At 42.1% G+C, this 23,086-nt stretch overlaps 1 protein-coding gene across 10 annotated transcripts in view; it reads right to left on the bottom strand.

Moving 5' to 3' along the window:
- Nucleotides 1-23,086, bottom strand: part of foxp1b (forkhead box P1b) — a 197,041-nt gene that overhangs the window by 118,682 nt on the left and 55,273 nt on the right. For 6 of the 10 annotated variants that reach the window (XM_084167277.1, XM_084167269.1, XM_084167276.1 and 3 more), the window contains exons 3-4: nt 18,886-18,919; nt 59-125 (exon numbers count right to left, since the gene is read on the bottom strand). The gene's annotated coding sequence lies outside the window, so the exon portion shown is untranslated. The remainder of the gene's footprint in view (nt 1-58; nt 126-18,885; nt 18,920-23,086) is intronic. The other 4 variants (XM_084167273.1, XM_084167278.1, XM_084167279.1 and 1 more) reach the window with 2 other exon arrangements.

Here is a 23,086-nt window from a genome sequence, read left to right as displayed (position 1 = left end):
CAATCCAACATTCACCCTCACATTGAGTTTGGAATCTAATGAATAATTGTGTGTTTACCTTCTAGAAGGACTTGCTTGTTTAAAGCAATCTTCGGTTCAAGCGTAGTGACTTCAGCCTCCTTGCCCTGAAGACAGAGGACATGGGAATTAGAGGTTGTTATTGAATAATCAGTGCCACTAACTACAGCATTTGTCATCAGCAATCACCACAAATAAAATGGCTGAAAGATAAACAGACAAAATCAATGTTTATTAATACAGTTTGTTGTATGAGGCCACTCAACTGTTTCTATTGCTAATGATCAGGATTGATCACAATTACACAAATAACGGGAATAACACACTTTTCCTGGGTAATTATAAAGAAGTAGAACATTTTGTCTTTCCTTCCTGCTGTTTTTGTTTGTCTTTCCTTTTAATGGTGTCAGAAATCTCTCTTTGGACTCTTCTCAGAGTGGTTGTAGATGTATAGAGTCCACCTTCTGTGTAACCATCAGCATCAAACAGAAGGCTACAAGTCACACGTAGCTATCCTAGGCTCATTGTCTAGCACATCTGTACATTTCCATCTGGTTGATACTGTATGTATAGTCGTTCACTATACTGTAGCCGTGGAGGACGATAAAATGAACTATGAAGCTGTTAAATGAAAATGAACCATTTATTTGCAAGACAATTCTTTTCTATTCCTTGCCGTTATCAGAGAAATGTCAAAGATGACTCCACCTGGTGGAAGAGCACACCTGTCTAACATTTAATGGAATTATAGAAGATTCTGGAGCGCGCTAGCTGTTCAGCATGCACTGTACACTCTATACTGAGCACTCAACCCCGAAAAAAAGAAATACAATCGTATTTTTATGGTAAACTGAAAAGTGACTTTGGGCAATATCTCAGAAGCATTTGAATAAAAGCATTAAAGCATATCCAAATATGAAAAAATTCAAACTCTCTCACACTGTTCTTTTGTGAAGTTTACATTTGGCAGTCAAAGCTGTGGCCAGGCATTTGTGCAGGTCTAAAGTGTTTATCTAAAGGAGACTGTGCATAGATAAAACACATGAACCTGAGCTTTGCCCAGTTACAGCATTAATTATCTGTTAAATGCCCATGTTGAAACACTAGTCGACATTAAACACAGTTTGAACTCGACGAGGGTCGAAAATCATACAAAATGAACTATTCTTACACAGCTCTCTTATTATTCTGATTCATTCAACTTAAATTAACATATCATCAATGACATCGTAAATCAATGGCGAGTGGTGACAAATGACAGACATTTTCAGTTTCAAACTACTAAACATCATTAATCCCTATCACCTGAAAAGGCCCTGGGAACTAAATGAGTTTACCCAATGCATAACATCCATTTAGATAAATGTTTCATCACTTTAATGATGGAAAATGTGTATTGGAGAGAAAAAAGAAACAACATAACTCTGATAGCAGCTGTGTCGGTGATTTTTTTCTCCCTCTCTGCAATATAATGCACATCTTGTAATACTTAAATAGATAATTGTGTCAATTTAAAACTGCACGCGGCTGTAATAGTAGCGTTTAGAGCGGTGGGGGTGCCGAGAGCTGAGGGTGTGGATAAACAAGCGCATGCTGCTCTGCCCAGTTGGGTTTGTGGAGCCCATCACACACTCCACCATTGAGATTTGAGGGAACAGAATAACTCCTGGTTGAGATGATTACCCACCCAGGTGGGTTATGTTACCGCTCAGTGAGAGGGCTCAGCTAAGAACATGAATCAAAATGCAACAACTTCCTAAGACAAAAGAAAGTCGAGGAGCATCTTACAATGCTTGCTGCCATGCCAAAGTGTTGAACAGATAGCTAGGTACATGTATGTTGTGAGGGGAGGAGAAACAGAAGGACAACAAAAGTGTTCATCATGGGAGTTCTTAGCCTTATCATATCTGTTGGAAAGACAGAGAGATACAGACACAGAAAGACTGCAATGATTTAAAAGCATGTGCCAATTCTGTTCCTACAGTGTATGTTTTGTTAAATGGAGTTGGCTGTACCAACAAATAAGCATTATCTTTATGTTCAACTACATGGACATTCTTGTTCTTGATTGTGATGTATGCATAAATACACAGTATTTCATCTCATCAGAATGTTATTTTTCTTGATTCAGACTATTTGAGTGGTATAACTATGTTTTTGAATGTGAACAAAGACAGAACTGTGAAGTGGACCCCCTTTGCGAGAGGAGGTCACTGCTTCACAATATGCTCTATAATATGCTCTCATGTTCTAGGTATGTTATCATTGCTGCCTCTGGCTTTGTTGCAGGATCGCATGTTCAAAATATGAATTAATACTCCTCCACTGAAACAAATCCAACCCGAACAAAAGGCCCCACATCCACTCTGGACGGCTCTTCAGCCCATCTAATGGACAAGCTCTCTACTCTCTTCACACCATTCTGACAGAAAAGAAGAGGCCATGAATATTTACCACAAAGTAAAGTTATTCCATTAATTACTCTGAGCATGCTTAATACAATATATGTGGCTACTTTTGTGGCTACTTCTGTGGCGGGTCGTTAATGAACTTTCACACGTCATTACCATATTAATTAATGCCAAACTCGATGGCTGTCTGTCAATAGGACATGCCAGAGTTTCCTCACTCACTGTCCTTTAAGCCTAGCCAGCATGTTTCGATCACTTAGTGACGCTAGCTGCATCATTCTACACAGATCGGTCTATTTATCATACCATGAACTAGACAGCATTATCTGAAATCAAAACATAGCATTGGTTTGGTTTAACATTTGTCCTGTAAATGGGTGGTGGATTAATATTAAGAGCTTAGGAAGGATAATAAGGGGGCGTCCAACAGGATAGGCAGTGCAGAGTCAGTGATATCTATATTCAGGACATTAGTGTTTGTTTTTAGAGTGTGTGTGCCGAAGATTTTCCTAGTCACTGGCCGTGTCCAAATACCCATACTAGCGTACTACATACTTACTCATCGTCGCATACTATTTAGCACATACCGTTTAGCAGAAAGTATGCAGTATGCCACGGCCGCATCGCAGTAGCGGCTCCTGACTGGCTGAGTAGGTGGGGCGGGCCGAGTGCGGGTGGAGCTTTCCAAATTCAACAGACATGCATCGCATTAACCAGCCTGATAATAGCTCATTTCCAATTCGATTAATTTCTCTAAACTCTGAATAGAGTAGGCCTACTCAGGCTGGTTATAAGCAGACTACCACAATCAACCTATACCGTAGCCCATATAGCCCATCTATCCTAATTAAAAAGGACAGATAATTTATTAGTGAAACCAAAGTCCTGTAACATACATATCAATTAAATGACATAGCCTAGTACACACACCAAAACATTAAACTTTTCACCAAAAAAAACATGGACAGTCGGGTGCATCGCAAATTCAGAACGCAACATAATAAACTAAAGCATTGATCGTTGGGAACAAGATCAGAATTACTGCTAAGGGTTGATCCATAAATTAAATAATTAAATGGGTAGCCTACAAAACTAAAAGAATCCATATGTTAAAATCAAAAGGCCTGATTAACGTGACATCAATAACGCAGCCACATCCCGAGTCCCCGGTGCAGACACATTCAGAAATCAAAAGATGGTTAAGTATTTAGATTAAAAGCTCTGACGAAGGCCAAGAGAACAAGAAACACTTTTCACTTAAAAAACAAATAATAATAATAATAATAATAGACTTCTGTTTTCAAAGATGTAGCCTACGATGCAATATTCGTGATCATTTTAAGGAGAACAAAAACTACATTTGAACACCACCGCAGCAGCTTCGCTATTCGGCATCTTCCCAATTAAGTAGCCTAGTTTTGTTGTTTGGCTACTTGAAGAGAACTGGCAGACATATCAGTGTGGATGTCGGAACACCACCTCAAGCTGAACCTCGGCAAGATGGAGCTGCTCTTCCTCCCGGGGAAAGACTGCCCGCTCCATGATCTCGCCATCATGGTTGACAACTCCATTGTGTCCTCCTCCCAGAGTGCATAGAACCTTGGCGTGACCCTGGACAACACCCTGTCGTTCTCCGCTAACATCAAAGCGGTGACCCGATCCTGCAGGTTCATGCTCTACAACATTCGCAGAGTACGACCCTACCTTACACAGAAAGCGGCAAAGGTCCTAATCCAGGCACTTGTCATCTCCCGTCTGGATTACTGCAACTCGCTGTTGGCTGGGCTCCCTGCCTGTGCCATTAAACCTCTTCAACTTATCCAGAACGCTGCAGCCCGTCTGGTGTTCAACCTTCCCAAGTTCTCTCATCTCACCCCGCTCCTCCGCACAATCCACTGGCTTCCAGTTGAGGCTCGCATCTACTACAAGACCATGGTGCTTGCCTACGGAGCTGTGAGGGGAACGGCACCTCCTTACCTTCAGGCTCTGATCAGACCCTACACCCAAACGAGGGCACTAGGTTCATCCACCTCTGGCCTGCTAGCTCCCCTACCTCTACGGAAGCACAGTTCCCGCTCAGCCCAGTCAAAGCTATTCGCTGCTCTGGCACCCCAATGGTGGAACAAGCTCCCCCACGACGCCAGGACAGTGGAGTCACTGACCACCTTCCGGAGACACTTGAAACCCTACCTCTTTAAGGAATACCTGGAATAGTATAAAGTAATCCTTCTTCCCCCACCCCCCATAAAAAAAAAAAGGTGGTTGTCTCACTGGCTATCATAAGTTGAATGCACCAATTTGTAAGTCGCTCTGGATAAGAGCATCTGCTAAATGATGTAAATGTAACTAGGGCCTGTCATTTGTAGCCAGCCCATCTTTTCCAACGCATTGTGGAAAAGTGTGCATCGTATTCTACTAGATGAAAAGCCAAAATGAGTAAAACATCCTGGCATTTAAACTAAACTTGATTTTCGAAAATTCACATACTATAACTCATTCTATTTTCGCATACTGAGAATGTGTCATGTACGATTGCGTTGTTTATCGCTATTCATTGATTTCGGTAGCGCATCCCCATATCTAATTGATCAGCTGTTGTCAAAGCCGAAATGAGTATGACATCAGGGAATTTAAAGTATACTCGATTTTCGAAATGTCGCATATGATTATATATATTTTCACACATTCAAAGGGCCTACTATTTAGGACGCAAGTTGGGTATTCGGACACGGCCACTGGCTGTGCTCTGAAACACAGGACAATCTAAGGCAGTGGTCCCAAACTGCGAGGGGTCATATTTATTTTTGTACTCTTTCTTTTCCTCAGTCAACTTCCTCAGTCAAGGGGTCTGAATACTTTTCGAATGCACTGTATTTATAACTTGTCAGAAATGTCCAGATTAACTAGCTCATGTCTCTGCACCCCATGACAAAATGTGTAGAATTGCAGGAAATAAGCTTTAAACCTGCAAAATGTTCTCTCACCCAACAAGAGGAATGTGAACAGTTTGTGTCATGAACAGTACTTGTGCCCATTGAAATAGACATGGCACGTGCAAAGGAAGGGCACGGGATGTTCCCCAATGCTGAAAGGGGGGCCTGAGTGAAAAAGTTTGGGAACCCCTGATCTAAGGCATTACTCCTTTTGAAACAAATGCAGCTGTTTACAGCTGTGATTCACTAAAGGGCTGACTGAATAGTCTTTTTTTCTTCATTTCTTTCATGCTTTATTAAGACAGACTGATTCAATGAAAACGTAACGACGTCTCATAAAACAGCTTCAAAATATCAAGCATATTTGCTCTCAACGCAATTGGCAAGGATTGGGGCATTATATTGCACACTCACATAGACTGTAAACAACACACTTTCTGACATGCAAACAGGCTCAAAACCCACCAATTAAACCCAACTTCCCTCAAAAACTTTTAGAGGTTTTTTTCTTCTGTAAACTGCAGCCTGCTGAATGTCAGCCTGTCTGATCCCAGAGATTCTTTGGACCTGCCCTCACGTTTTGCTGAGCTAAGAACAAAACACAGAGTACACAGAAAGAGCTTTGCCGCTATAATACCAAGGAAGTGGAATTTCACTCCTAACCCAGAACAAACAAGGCAGCGCATTTCTTTACACTATTTAAATGTTAACAGAGCTCTTTGAATAGAGCATTCCCTTCCTCTGGTTAACCAAATTACTTCACTCTGGTTCTACACAAATTCTAATCTACTGATCCATGAAGCAAACATAGAAAAAATTACTTTGTCATTTGGTTTCTCCTACAATTGAGAATTTCTAGCTGGGACAGAGAGAGGCAGACAGGGAGAGAGAGAGAGAGAGTTGGACTCATGAAGTTGCACAGTCTCACTCCGAGCACACAAAAATACAATGGTGTAGACGGAGATATGTACCCTACACACATTGACAGCACAAAGGGCTAACCTACAGACAGATTATGCAATGCTATTTCTATGGCCAATTCCTTTCCACCCTGTCAAACAGGAGGACTGTCAATTATCTCTAATGATATCACGTTTCCACTCCCAAGTCTCTGTGCCCTGCTCCTCCATTCACCCGCCACAGATCCTATGTGCTATTAATATCAATAACCGCAGATACCATTTCCCCGGACAAAGACGGACAGAGGGAGAGAAGGTGAGAGGAACTGGAACCCTTACCCATCAGAGCAGCACATTCACGACTTTACTATCACACAGCTCGAGCCTACTGAACTAGAGAACAGGAGTGAAGTTCACACAATGCAAGACTCTTCTATGAAAGCACTAGTGGACTGCCAGCCAGGCAGCCCTTAAGTCTGTCTGAAGGCAGCCTTCAATCTAAACCCTGGACATTCAGCGGAACGCATCTCTCTACCTACGGCACAGTTCTGTACAACACTTACAGAACACACTTACAGCATACACACATCCAACATGAACCCATACAAGGCGAGAGAAGATGCACAATTAAAATCTTTACTGACTTACCCATGAACCGTGAGCCTGAGTTTCATTACATTAATGAAACATTAATGTAGATTCCTCCAGGTTTAACAAGACTTCTACAATCCACTTCTCAAACAGAAGAAAAGCCTGTCAGTGCTAGTAGTAGCTAGTAGCAGTAGAAGTAGTAGTAGTTGTAGTGTGAGAGAGCTGAAGGGAGTCCTGACTGCAGTGTTCAGAGGGACTGGAGGTATGTGGTCTAAATACAACAAAAGCCAGTGCCTTGCTCTAGATTAAATATGCAGGAAGAGGCCCTTTTGCATAAACACAAACACTCAGCAAATGAAGGACTGGCACAGACCAGGCAGAGCGGAGCAGGCGCCTGCTGAGAACCCTACCTGTCCTCCGTAAGCCAAACAAATGAACAAACTCCAGAATGGTCACACAACCAAATACTGAGTTTGTCCTTAATGTTATATGGGCTCAAAGTTTATTGTAAAGACAAAGACGCATGCAAAAACACATTACTATATTATAATGCTGTAGGATTTTTTTCAAATTCAAACAATTTGTTTCTATCAGTCTGTTCAATAACAAATGCCTAATCTTCAACTTTTAAAATATCAATTTCAGCTAAATTGGTAGCTGTAGCTCAATTGGTAGAGCATGGCGCTTGTAACGCCAGGGTAGTGGGTTCGATCCCCGGGACCACCCAAATGTATGCACACATGACTGTAAATCGCTTTGGATAAAAGCGTCTGCTAAATGGCATATTATTACCCACTTAACTTGTATAAGCAAACGTTACATACTATATAATCTATAGAAAATTCAAAATAATATATCCACTAACTAAAACCGTATAGTGTATTTCAAATTTAATTAAAGTAGGTCACTTTGGGGCTTGAATAACCATTTCAATTATGTCCAGTAAAAGTATCATACTGCTACTGCTTTTATTAATCCACATCTCTGCTCCATGCTGCACCCCTATGGACACCTCCTAGTGGATGTATAGGAAATAAAGGCTGGGTCTCTAAAGTCAGGAAAAAAAACATATTAAGTGATTTAGAACAGCCACAAATGTCCAGCTCTTACAGTCTACAGACCCTCTCTCTTTCTTCCTCCCTCCCTCCGTCTTACTCTCTGTCTCTCTATCCCCCTCTCTCGGGATATAAATGCAGAAACTCATGACGGAGCGAGACTCCTGGAGTGTCTGCCTGAATCTGCCAGGCTTCATGGCTAAAACTTCAAGTGAACCAAAGAGAATGGGAGCCGAGCCACGAAGAAAATCTGGAGCCCAGCTTTAGATGGTGAGTGACACATACTGATGCACCCAGTCAAAGATGTCATTTTCATGCAAGCCCCTCTCAAAAGTAGAAGGGGAAGAAGCAGAAATGAAGGAAGGGGGGTGCAGACACCGGGCTAGGGAGGGAGTAAGGGGGAGAGAGAAAGAGGGGGGAGAGGGGGAGATAGAGGGAGGGAGAGAAGGAAGGCCAGAGGGAAAGAAAGAGAAGGAGAGAGCAGAAATGAGACCTCTGGAAAATAAACAGGGTGTAGGGTTTCAAAGGCAGGGAGACACAGGCATTCCATTGTTCAAGCCAATTATCAGTGGAAAATAATAACAACAGATGGATCCAGAGCAGCCAACTTATGCTGGAGCTCCCCGGCGCTGGAGAACAGATGATGAAATGTGAGAGTGGCGTCAGGGGAGGGACTGCCCTGCCGTCGAGTCGCCCAGCTCCACACACCAGATGTGAACTTCCACAAGGACAGTTAAATATGTGCTCTCTGGCCGCCACTTGTTCTACACAGCACCAAATGGTGGCTAGTCCACACTTCACTTCCATTGACTTCAAAAGAGATGTCTCCCTGGGCTGTTAAATGTCAAATGATACATGTGGCCCCTGTGTTTTTCCATAGTAAATTAAAACCTGTGCATTTCATTTAAGCAATAAGGCCCGAGGGGGTGTGGTATATGGCCAATATACCACGGCTAAGGGCTTTTCTTAAGCACGATGCAACGCGGAGTGCCTGGACACAGCCCTTAGCCATGGTATATTGGCCATATACCACAAAGTCCAGAGGTGCCTTATTGCTATTATAAACTGGTTACCAACGTAATTAGAGCAGTAAAAATAAATGCTTTGTCATACCCGTGGTATACCACGGCTGTCAGTCAATCAAGCATTCAGGGCTCGAACCACCCAGTTTCTAAGTATATACTGAACAAAAATATGAACGCAACATGCAACAATTTCAACGATTTAACTGAGTTACAGTTCATAGAAGGAAATTGTCAATTGAAATAAATTAATTAGGCCCTAATCTATGGATTTCACATGACTGGGCAGGGGCGCAGCCATGGGTGGGCCTGGGAGGGCATAGGCCCACCCACTTGGGAGCCAGCCAATCAGAATGAGTTTTTCCCCACAAAAGGGCTTTATTACATAAATAAATACTCCTCAATTTCATCAGCTGTCCAGGTGGCTGGTCTCAGACGATCCCGCAGGTAAAGAAGCTGGATGTGGAGGTCCTGGGCTGGCGTTGTCTGCGGTTGTGAGGCCGGTTGGACGTACTGCCAAATTCTCTAAAACAACGCTTATGGTAGAGCATTCAATTCTCTGGCAACAGCTCTGGTGGACATTCCTGCAGTCAGCATGCCAACTGCACGCTCCCTCAAAACTTGACATCTGTGGCATTGTGTTGTGTGACAAAACTGCAGATTTTAGATGGGACCAACACTTTACATGTTGCGATTATATTTTTGTTCAGTATATTTAACAAGTAGTTGTCATTTGTGGCTACTTTCTGGTAGTCCTTGTTAGATGGGCATTCGGGACCAGTGGGTGAGGTATTTACCTTGGTATATTTTGCCCTTTGTGTGCTGTAGTTATTGGAAGGGGGTGTTATTGTGTGTCCATTCAGCACACATCCCAGAGGACATGTTGTGTTGTTTTCATTTGATGTTTTCCACTCTACCTGCATGCACACATAGCGCTCAGATTCCACCAGACACCAGCACTGGTGAGAGAGAGAGAGACCTCATTGACACTGGCTTCAGTGAGAGATCCCTCATATCAGCCTTAGACTGACAGGCGAGGGGAGCGGGAGGCGGGGGGACTCCAACCTTAAAACAAAACCAATTCTCAGTGTGCATTGTCAAGGGTGGAAGATGTCTTCAGATAGCGGCACAAAAGATCTGCCCTTCCTTTCAGAAGAAGAGAGAAGTTTTCGATTCATTAACTCAAAACTAAAGCGTAATTATCTCCCTATAGACCTTAATCACCAGCAGAAGGATAATAGAGGATAAAGCCGTTTCCAGTTCGGTCATTAACGTTTTTTGTTGTGTTTTCTTTTCTTCTATTCCCACTTCCTTTAGATGAGACTATCACATAATGGCAACAGATCGTAGGGCAAGAGTGAAATCCTTATTTTAAATATCTCTGTTGTGGAGCATGAAAGATGAAATTGTTATCTGGGTAAAATGTTCAACTTTGCTATAAAATGGGTTCATTTGCATCAATCCTCCATCTCTGGCCTGTCTTTATCTGGTCTGTCTGTTTGTTCACAGAGCTAGGAGTTAGGGGGCAGAGGACGAGGGGACCAGAGGGATGAGCCCACTGTCTTCCGTTTCTTCAGAGAGTGAGATTACATTTACATTTTAGTCATTTAGCAGACGCTCTTATCCAGAGCAACTTACAGTTAGTGAGTGCATACATTTTCATACTGACCCCCCGTGGGAAACAAACCCACAACCCTGGCGTTGCAAGCGCCATGCTCTACCAACTGAGCTACAGGGGACTCACTGGAGAGTGAGTGTAATTAACCATGTTTGAAATAAAATCAGGTTGAGCACAAACAGACCGTTTTATAATTGTATATAACATTTTAAACGACTAACAGTGCTTGAAGGTGCTTGTAATACTATCCCCCAAATGACGAATCCCTCAGGGATTCCACAGAATTTTTTTTTTCAAACTGCATAGATTTAATTAGCTTATAAAAAATAATTGCCATTAGTAAATCTCATCGAAGGGGTTGAGGCGTTTGCCTCAAAAACTTCTTATTTTTGGACGGCGTGAAGACAAAGGCTTTTCAGACAGAAAGTGGCAGGCCAGCAGCCGTTTTGTGCACTGACACTGAGGTCGAGTTAATTAGACTATTGTCATTTTAATCAGGACAGCTCGGCAGCCATCCCTTCCTGAATGAACCAGTGGACTGTAAACGGCTGGGGGATTTCTGTGTATGCATGGGGCCCGGGGTCTCACACAGCACAGCACACAGCACAGTGCCATGGGTTATGGAGTACAGTGCTACTGGTTCTCTCACATGCTCAGAACATTAATGAGCCGGAGACACACCAAGGAAACAAAGGCGCCCCAAGTATCACCAGGGGAAACTACTCGCCTTTAACTCTGCTCATGTCTCTGTTCATTTGAAAATAATTTAAATATCAAATATTTGAAATAATTTGCTTCTCCCTGGCTATCAGATTTTGAATAGCGAGTCTATCATATCATCTTTATTATGCTCTCAACTGACATTAACATTTAAAACATAATTAATGGAACCATATTTTAAGGTGCTTTTCATTATGGTTACAGTAATGGTTTATTTTTTTTCAGATTTCCATATTGTATTTATACAATGGGGCAATTGTAAGAACAAAGTAAAGAACTTTACGAATATATCATATATTTGCTGAATAAGTGTTCTAAAAAAACAACAGATTCTTCAAAACTTACAAAAGAGTAGATTAAACTCTCCTTAAGCCATTGGTTGAAATATATTTCACTGCTAATACTTTAAAAAAAGTATAAAATGAAATGATGTTTTCAACAACACTGTTCAACCAAATCTACTCCAATTTTAGCTAGTTGGATTCTCAGACAAACTGTGGTTAGGAGGGGTTAAAAGAACAGTGAACAATGGATCTCATTGGGCCTCTGCCTGCCAATCAGAGAGTTGAAAGAAGGCCTATCCCTACACAGGGCTCAAAGTACTGTATCTCTGTAACTTTCTTCTCCTGCCCTGTGACTGATCTAGAGTCAGCTGCAGACAGGTGAGATGTGACAGATCACATGCAGACGAAGGGTCATCACGTCCCCCCAACCTGTCATCACCTGAGCCCTGAGCTGCACTCACCCATGACACTGGTCAGACAGGAAGCACACAGACAGACAACTAAACATAGCTATCCTATATGAACTGACCCTAGAGGAAGATCTATGGAAACTTATGCACAAATCACCACGAGGTCAGTCAGTGCCTGCACACTTGACTTGTGACTTTCCTTTCCTGTGTCTGTTTATGATTATATTAATAGGTCTGCAAGTTCATCGTTTTTAACATTGATCATGAATATTTCAGAGAGTGTTAATATTAATTTGATCAGAAATTTACTTCAGTCAATAATTCAACACATACAATTAATAATTCAATAAAAATAATGAACAGCAATTTTGAAGAGGAAACTGAATAAAGACCCCCGCAATAGCTTAATGTGGGGATATTCAACTGGAAAACCTTGAGGTAGATTGCACAGTATAAATGGCTATCAAAGCCCAGTCTAACTTGCTTTTCTTAATGACTATGTGGTGTTGCTACAGACGAAGCTTACCCTGAAAACGCTCCACCATCCAGAAAATAAAGAATCAAACACCTAATTACCATGGAAACCTTGGAGAAAATGTTCCAATTTAAACTGCTCTTTGAAAGCTGTAATCCAAACATGTCTGTCGGAGGAATTGACCACAGCAATTGAAAACAACAGGTTGTTTTGTTGAGGTGTACATGTAGAGATGAAGGAAGAGACACAAGCTGTAAAGCCGCGCTCAAGTAACAGCTCTCCGTTCACAAAGTTCTTCCATGAGAGATTTATAGGGATTAGATGAAGAAATGAAGGCCTAATCTTTATTTGACAGGCTATCTCTGGCTGACTGGTCACTATGCACTGTGCAGGACTCTCTCAGCTCTCAGCTCTCAGGTCTAGCACCAGTAATACAGTTCCTTCAGTCTGATCATACAAATGTATGAGCTCTCTATCCTATTATCATACAGAATCCTTCAATGTAATTTGGGGGTGAGCGATGCGTACAAGCGTAATGCAACAGATAAAAGAAGAGCAACTTTCCAAATGATTCTCCATATTGGGTCACAGTCATAACGGTGTAGTACGGTTATCAGTACATCCTGGTGGCTATTTTATTTTCTGATCTAGTTTTCCCCCCTGCAGTACCTGATTGGAAATATAGAACCAATTTCCATGTGCAGTTTAATGACGGATGGAAAGAGATATTTCATGTAGATGTATAGTCAAGAGAGATAACCAATTAATCAAAGTGCCGGACAATGACACTGGCTAAATTTAAACACAGGAGAAAAAGGGTTCGGCTGCAGCCCCTTCCCTTAAATTATTCATTACTGCCCTGTTATTACGTAGCATATAGAATAAAAATTCACTGATTATATTTAATTACAGTTCATGTTGATACTTGCTACATATGTCACAGCTTGCACTGGCAATCTTTCACAATGCTTAACCCTGTCAAATAGTGGAGGAGTCCTACTCTCTCTCCCCCCACCCCCCCCCCCCCCCCACCCCATCCCCCCCCCCCCTCCCTGTCTGTCTGTCCTCCCAATGCCTGACCCTACAGACTCATTCCCACGCTAACAGAGGAGAGGAGAAGAGAAGGAGAAAGGAGCTGCTTGTTGGGTGTAACATGTATTTCTAAGAGAGCGGGAGAGTGAGTGGAGTATTCAAACCAACATCTACAGTGGGGACACAATAGCATCTATTATGCTGGAACCCAAAGATGATGCTCTGTCCAAAAAATGTATTTCACAGTGGAATTGAGTTGACTCTTCATACTAGCCAGGCATTCAAGTATATTGGATCCTTTCGGCCATTGCAGCATATCACGACAGAATCCTGAATTACATAGTTCTGCTTTTTAAAACAAGTATAAAGTGTATTGTATGTGAGTACATGCACATCAACACTGTAGTTTCATTTGCCTACAATAGGAAGACAAAAGGTTTGTTTGCGTGCCACTCACTGAATTCCCCCTCTCTCTTTACCAAGTCATCTCTGTTCCAATAACAAACAGAGCTGAATGCAAATAGTTAGAGCCATGCAGCATTCAATTGTTTTGTATTAATATTTGAATATTGAAATAACACAATTCAGATCTAGATATTCCATTTAAATTTCCATGTGTGAATTGGAGTTGCACATCAACAGCTAGTGGGTTGAATTCTTAACAGCACCGTTTTTGAATGTTGAAAATAGCTGTTGTTCTTTTTTTATTTTACATGATTACATTCCTGTAACATACCTCTATTACCTAAAAGCAAGTTACCCTTGATTCCTAACTGTAGCCTATTTTGCCCATGCCACAGACAGAACCGAGAGATGTCTGTATCACCCATGTTCATGCCACTTTAACCAAATTGGAATCGCCGATAATAGTATATTTACATCGCGGTGTTGGCTAGGTGTGATTATGATCATAAAAACTTCCCCCTACGCTATGATGGAAAGTTGAGCAGCAGTGAGTGAGTGAGGCTGAAGGACATAACTATAAGTTAGCACAGGTTACAGAGGAGCCATGGGAAATAGCTCAATTACACACATGGAGCTCCAGCATCATGTGGTTGTGCTGTGGTAAACAGATGCAGGGTGACAGTCTCTAGTAAGTGATCAGTCAAGCAGCTGTCAGCGCGCCTTCATCCATTCACTTGTTGAGATGATATATTCCTGTTGCTCCCCCTCACTTACTCAAGCCCACACAATTTGCTTACAGGCCTGAGTCGATCAGCCGATTAAATTGCAGAGGACATCATTAAAGTTGTTCCTCGTGTCACCAACGTTTGTTGCACTTTTACAGCCAGTCAAACAGACAAAACGGTTTTGCATAAACTAGGATGGATAGGCTAAGTATGAGTGTGGCTTAGGTCCCTTCCTCTCAGAGAGCCAGACTCTTCTCTGTCTGTGACACTAGCCATTCCACTTACTAAATACATAACCTAAAAACCATAAATTGGGGGAGACCATATTACAGTACTAACAAGTAAACAACAAAAAGTGTACTCTTTATTTCAACAAGTGATGTTATTCTCAGTCAAATCGCTCCGTGCTCAACAAAGAGCATTCAAGACGATGTTCCTCTCGGCTGTTGTCTCACTGTGACGGTGCCTCACACTGTGGCTGTGACCGTGCCTCATTCAGAATGTCTGTGAGGGCCTTTGAGAACGTACAGTACAGACCTCAGAGAGATGTCAGAGTGAATGGGAGGCAGCTTCAGAGAGAGGCCCAGTACAGCCTGGTCTCTTAGACTAGTCATAACATAGTAAATGTAAATGCGTGACACTCAAATCAGTATGATATGTTATGTTTGGTATGGTTACATAAGACAGATAGTTACTTAAGGCAAAAACGAAAGTAGGGTGGTTGGTCGGGGTGGATGGGTGGGTGGGCGTATAACGTGAACATCTAGCAACCCAAAGGTTGGGAGTTTGAATCTCATCACGGACAACTTTAGCATTTTAGCTAATTAGCAACTTTTCAACAACTTACTACTTTTTTGCTACTTTCCAACTACTTAGCATGTTAGCTAACCCTTCCCTAACCTTAACCCTTTTAGATAACCCCAACCCTAACCTTTACCCTTTAACCTAACTCCTAAACTTAACCCTAAACTAACCATTCCTCTCCTCCCTTAGCTCAGACAGGAAACAAGGAGCAGCGCTGGAACTGCCTTGCCTCATCTGCCTGCCACTGCCAGCAGCGCAGCACTCAGTTCACAGGAGCCATGTCTGACTGCATGCTCAGCTCAGCGTTTGATGGCTCGTTTGATTCCAGGCAGTGTGGCACATCTGTTGCTTGTCACATTGTGTCCTAGCTCCACGACCCGAGCAGCGCGTTGGTCGGCACGTCTCATCCTCTCTGTGTGTTGACAAACAGCGCTGAGGCTGGCCCAGGGACCTGCATGTCCACAGTCAAGAGGGTCAGGAGGTGGGACACGCTAGCTGTACAACCACTGTCAAATGCTCGGAGTCTATTAATACTCAGTTTATTGTAAGAAATTAGTTTGAGTGACAAAGTGTAGAAATCAATGTGTATATTCTCAGTCATCCAAGGAGTGCTGAAAGAATATTCAAAAATGTATTTCTTAATGGCCATGGAAAAATGTAATCTAAGGAAAACAATTATGGAAAGTATTCACTTAACCTAAGACCTCCTCAAAATTGCCATAAGTTTATATTGAGAATCAATTACTTTATTCCAATATCTATAGAAATACTTTTTTGCTCTAAATCAAATCTCAATCAAGGATATATAGGCTTCACAATGTACTTGGACAGACATAATAGTAAAAAGTGCTTTAAGTGCTTTTAAAGAAAGCGCCAGAATATATTCCATGCGAGAATTACATTGTAAGCTTAAATACATCAGCAATGACCATTGCTAATTGATTATTTCAGCATACATCTATGAAGTACACATCATGCAATATCAGCAATAATGAAATGACATTGTTTCCCATCACCAGCCTGCATTTAGCGGGAAGAGCAGCACTAAAGAGGCTGAGAAGTAGTTACTAATGGCACTGTTTCAGAAGCTCTGGGTGTCATGCATTCAAAAGTACTTCACTTCTGTGTCCTTGTCTTCTCTAATCAATATTCAAAAGTGCCTGGTAATTGGTAGTTTAGGATACATTTACATGCAAAGGATTGTCTGTCATATTCATCAAATACTTGGCTGACACAAAACTATCAATGAGCGTTCTTTTATTTTTGTGTTATCTTTCATTTATGAGATGAATGTTTGTGATACCAAAATGAAATTTAGCATACCACTTTTTTTAAATAAATAAACATAATTGGAAAATTAGAAAAACGTTTGAATTTCCACACGTATTAATAGCCAAACTGGTTATGTAAATACCTCTGCTCCTCAGAAGGTGGGGGAAATATTTAGATGGCTCATTTACATGAGCAGATAGCACAACATTCATTTGTTCCATTCAATATCAACCTGTTTTGCACCCGCACAAAACTAGACACGATACAGATGCACCAGGGCTTATCATGCCACACAACAATACTGATTAAACTGATAAAACGCAATAACATCACTATGGAACACCATGACTACCCTCTCAACCAGCCACATCAAACCTCAAGATACCAGTATCATAACAACAACACATCATCAAGAAACCAAAACACATACCAAAAGAATCTGCAACGCGTAAATAGCCTACAACATTGCAACGAGTCTCTAATGTATTCTGAGAGGGTTTATTTGTTTAAGGCCTGCATCCAAAGGATCAGTCTGGCCTTCATTAGTCTCCATCTGACATCTATGTGAAGAACATGTTGGCTAGCCCCATTCCCCTAGACCTGCCCAACGCATTCCACTGCACATATCACAGGTTGTTATCATTCCAGAGAGAACTCTACATTGGTGAACACCAGCACTTTAATTAGAGCCACTATTTGATCATTCCACAGCAGGGCTTTATTAAGGAGGGGTTCGCAGCACCCCACCATAACCCCCGACTCCAATGAGGGAGCAGAAGATATGTAAATCAGTATAGTTCATATAAACCAGTATAGTTCATATAAACCAGTATAGTTCATTGAACCAGTATACTTCATATAAACCAGTATAGGGTCACACTTTATTTGGATAGTCCGGATTGTCCATCTGTAGATGCTCTACAGATGGTCCTACCATCAACAAACTATCTGCTGATAAGTAACTGCTTGCTAAGGTTACGGTTAGGGTTAGGTTTAGGGTTAGGGCTAGGGCTAAGTTTAGGGTTAGGATAGGAGTCAAGGTTAGGGTTTGGGATGGGGTTAGTCGATAGTTAAAATGTTACTGATAGTCTGTAGATAGTCTGTAGAGCATCTACTGATGGAATATCCAAATAAAGTGTTAGCCAGTATAGTTCTGCCAGTAGTCAGGGACAGTAACTGTCTCTAGCAGAGCTAACCTCTCCTCATACCTGATGTCTGATACCCTACTCTAATCCAACAACACCACTATCCAACCCAGTGGAAGACAATATGTGTTTCATCTCCGCATCAAGGCACTGGACAGTGTTACCATCTGAAATGTGACAAGAGTTCTCTATGGAGGCTTAAATCAAATGTAAGTATTCAATTGCAGATTGAGGATCATGGCCATATGGTCACAGAATACAACCTGACCAATATCCGACTGAAACAGACAAGAGACTGAACAGATAAATGTAATCTACAACATGTCTCGCCAAGGTCAAAATGAGCTCTTAACGCAAACACTAGATTTAAGTCTGAGCATGAAGGTGGTATGGCCGGGAGGAAGGTCAGCCATGTTTAGTGTTTACAGTATACTCCAGGCTTTGAAATAGTTTTGCAGTGTGGAGTCTGCCTGGGTCATTGTTTGTTTTGGATGTGTTTATATACCACACACAGTGTAAATTACTTGGGAGATGGTGCGAGGAGACTTACAGACATGAACCTGCATATAGTATCTGGTCATGTTTTTGCCTTGAATTCAGTCACAACCCACTGGGCACAAACGTCAATTCAATGCCTATTCCACATTGGTTCAACGTAATTTCATTGAAATTAGGTGGAAAAAATGTTGATTCAACCAGTGTGTGCCCAGTGGGAGCTGTGACTATACGGTGGTGTGGATTCGGGGGGTACGGTACAGGGAACCTATGTTAATCATGCATTGTCACTAACATTTCTGCATCATTCAAAGTCATGTAAATATTACATTTTTCATCAGATGTAAACATTTGCATGTATTATGTTTCTCTGAGATATAGCTCAATCAAGAGTAGTGTGGATTCACTTGACTAGGCCTATGTTTAGTTGAAAACACTCTATACAGGGAAACTCTCGTCCATGGATGTACTGTATTTAATATAAGTATTTGAGTGTAGATCTGTCATGTCTATTAGGAGACTGTCTCTGGTTCTACGGTTGTGTCAATGAGGTCTTACTCTAGTCACTTACTTTGATCTCTGTGTCCAAAGGGGGTCACCACTGGCTGGAGGAAAGCACAAGCAGGTGGAAGAGAGGGAGGGAGAGAGAGAGAGAGAGAGAGAGAGAGAGAGAGGGAGAGGAGGAATAAAAGTGAAAAGGAGAAAAAGAGGAAGATATTAATATCAGTTGGAAATTAAGAAATCTATGGCACTCCTTCAATCGAAAAACGACAAACAACACAGTATCTAATTCCTGTTGGGTACCACCCGTTTATTGAGAAAGAGTATTTACTAGCATAATATGTCACAATGTGTGTGTGTGTGTGTGTGTGTGTGTGTGTGTGTGTGAGTGAGTGAGTGAGTGAGTGAGTGAGTGAGTGAGTGAGTGAGTGAGTGAGTGAGTGAGTGAGTGAGTGAGTGAGTGAGTGAGTGAGTGAGTGAGTGAGTGAGTGAGTGAGTGAGTGAGTGAGTGAGTGAGTGAGTGAGTGAGAAAGAGAGAGAGAGTGGGGTCACTTTCAAACAATTCTTCATTAGAGCAGCATTAAGTAGGTTGTTCCTCAGAGCTTATTTTTCTTTCCGTGTTTTAAATATCTTTGGAAACATATTTAGCATCTCAAACGAGAATTCCCTTGATTAAACAAATAATGGCACATTCAGAAAACTGTAATTGAGTTCAAATGTATTCTAGCTGTGCTCTAATTGCATTTAAACACTGTTCCTCCCTAACCCTAGATCCACAGCTCCTTCTGCTTAATTACTGCCCTCTGAAGACAAATCCCTCCGGTGTGGATGGAAAAATAAAAACAGTGTAGGTTTTACAGCACGTTGTTAAAAGACCTATAAACTTTTTTTGATTCAATATAAATAAAACCCCAGCAGAGAGTCAAGGGCTCAGAGAACACACAGCACACTGACATAGCTTGTTGGAACATTGCACACCCCATCTCAAATAAATGCCACAGATTAACACCAACATCCTGTGGCTTACTTCTGTCACTCGGTCCACACCCCCGCCACCTCCACGCTTTCTCTCCTTTTTAAAACATGGAGGAAAGAAAAGGCTAAATGTGTTTCCTGAAAGGAAGGAGAGGTGGAAAAAGTCCATCCTGCCCTTGGAGTCACCACCGTGCGTCCCGTAAGAGCTACCCGCCACTGGCCTTTCTGCAGAGGCAGCAGAACTTCCCCGAGAGGAGAGGGGACTGTCTGCCAACTCAAACAGGGCTCCCTCTCCCGCTCCCGGCGGCCAGCGGCCCACGGGCCTGCTCTGCTCAGTGCTGGTGCTTCCTGAGGGCTCGATGCAGCTGGAGCTCTCTTAATAAAGGTAACGGGGAATGTCAGAGAGCTACTGTAAACTCACTAGCCCACTCCTGTCAGCAGGACGTTCACAATCAAAGCAGAAACAACCCCACCTAAAACACCATGCATTGTTTTTTCCACCAGCCCTATCCTAAACTTCCCACGAATCACAAAGACAGCACAGCGAGAGGGCAATCGCTGTTCCCTGATCTTGCCAAACAAAATGCCAGGAGACCGGGAGTGACATTCAACTCTGGTTTAAAAATACGAGCAGTTTGAAAATGATTAGAGTCTTATTTTATTGTTGAGCGCCTGACACAGGAGAGGAAACCAGAACAATCAACCCAACTGACTTTTTTTCTGCTGAATTTAGAAACACTAATTAGTTTTGCTCTCATAAACCCAACCTGAAAACGACCAATTGGAAAGTGAGAATGAGATGTACAGCAGAAACAAGTGCTTGTCATTCCCCTATTAAAGTCCCACATCCACAACTTTACCGCAATGACTTTCACACTGCTCCCATGGCGAGCCGAATGTTACCTACTAAACGCAGTCACGTACTCATCTTGATAAGTTAATAGGCCTTTATGTAATCCTTTAGTGAGCCTTTTACAGAGTTTGTAGGAAAGTATTACAGACCTATAGAGCCACATCAAACCCAGTTGGAGAGACTTGGTTCAACAGATGACTGAACAACCCGGGTGACCTCAGCACCAGCTGGGCTCTACCATGAACCAACCAGGGCCAGACAGAGAGAAAGTTACCCGTTCGCAGCTGCCTGGTTTACATTAATTTCCTGTTTCAAGGGTATCGAAACCACTATATCCCTAGTACCCATTGACTAACAACTGGGACCTGTACCTTCCTGTGCTAGCCTATTACGCTGCGCATTCTCTTGCCAAGTGGTGTGGGTTTCATGTTTAGTTTGTCATAAGAAATGAATGATAAACTTGTCTTCAGGAATGTTCACTGCTATTCCCCCAGCAAACAGCAGAGAGTGTTTCATCACTGTCGGGCCTAAGACTGATGGCCTGTCAGAGCCTTCCCCTGCTCTCCGGCTACAGCTACAGCTTCTGGGCTGGGAAGTGGCTAAAAAAGGCCACGGCTACACTTCCCTGGCTTGCGCTTTTTACCGGGAGTAATTCTCAGATGCCAGGTCGCTGCCAACGTCCTTGCAGCCGATGGCAGAAAGGCCAATAAGTTCACATTAACTGCAGAGTGTAACTGCGCTGAACATCTGTTCATGAATGAGAGCGCTGCCCACTAACTCAGCGAGTTGAGGCCTGCTGATGAAAAATGCAATGCTCTCCTCGCTGGCACGCATGTTTTGCGCTATTCTCCTGAGTCCCCAGAATTATATTAAGAGAATTTCAGTGCGGCCCAGTGTATCGGAGAGAACAGCTGGCGCTGAAAAAGGATCTGCTGCTCGCCGAGAGCTCAGGGACTTCACACGGGATCAGCCTTCTCGTACACCATTTGTCCTTGAAGGAAAAAAATCTGTGTTAAGCACCCAGGTAATAATAAGAAAGCAACAGCTACATTTAGCTGATTACACTACCCATGTGTGCAAAACCAGACTGAGAATAACCAATGAAGCCATGAATTGATATTGGGGGGGGACAGAAGGGCAATTGTGACAATAAGTCAATAAGTATCACCCTCTGGAGACATCTGCATACTGTAACACCTCTCCTTTGTTTGGCTTGTTTCCTGGTTGGAACTCATTAATTTGATAACTAGGGGGAATCTACCCCCTACCAAACCAACCTGAAGGTAGAAAGAGGAGTAGACCCATCCTATACTGTACATACATGGGCACCACAACAACGTGATGAAGTGAAGATATGATTCATGATTTACCCCAAACTACCTTGTCACATGCAGTCTTCCACTTATACTATGAGCAAATTTTAAATATCTCTTCTTATCAAATGGTGAAATAGCCTCTGTTAAAAATAATACATTTAAGGAAGTGAGGATTCTTACCAAAATCTAAAAATAAAGTTTACGTTACATTTGGTGATTTCACTTCTGTCTTCCTTTGAAACGGAGAGGGTTGGTAGACATCACTTCAATGATACAAACACATGGCACACACAGCGGCACACAATCATTCATTCTCTCCAAACGCTTTTGTCTCTATTGCTTGCTTGTCACAATATCTCTCAGATCACCAAATTGTCATTCCTCCAAAAACCCAGTTTCACTCAAGAACACTTTTGTGGGACAAACTCACTATTATGTTTACAGATGAGAGAACTACTCATTTACTGCTAGGCTTCCTGTATGTTCAGTTCAGAGAGAAATTATGGCATATGAAGGAGTTATACAGTATTTAAATTATCATGATGTTACAACCCCCTGCCCGAAGACGATGTGGGTGTGTAAAAAATATTTTCCAAGACATTTGGCTGGTGACAAATCACAGCACTTTGTCTTCCTGACAACATGCCTCCTTCCTTCTTCAACCTCCCAACTTCACATGGTGACAGGAAATCACACATTACCACGTTGATAAACAATTACAACCATGCCATTAATGAAAACCCTCCCTGAGCCAGCGCTTTGCCAGACAGACACAAAGCATGATAAACCGGACAACACAACATGTCTTCGTGATGTTGTAGAATAAACCTAGGATTGATCAATCATGACACTAGGAAATACATCCAATTTGGACAGGAATCAAATTGGGTGGTTTGGGGGTCAGTGCTTTGTTTAACAAAAGTATCATTACCGCAATCCCAAACAATCATAAGTTGGTGCCAAAACTTAAAACTAATATCAAAGCCAGAAGGTAGAGAACTCAATTCCTCACTTTATATTAAAAGTCAACATTTTAGAGCAGTTTTTCCATTAAAATGACTTAATCAGATATAAAGCATTAGTATCTCTTTTAATCTCCAAGTGTCAGCTGGCGAATGAAAAAAGCT

This window comes from Coregonus lavaretus, assembly GCF_964263955.1.
Source record: "Coregonus lavaretus genome assembly, chromosome: 8".
NCBI classification, from domain to species: domain Eukaryota; kingdom Metazoa; phylum Chordata; class Actinopteri; order Salmoniformes; family Salmonidae; genus Coregonus; species Coregonus lavaretus.
The sequence above is the reverse complement of the archived record's forward strand: the minus strand, read 5'-3'. Positions and strand labels throughout refer to the sequence as shown.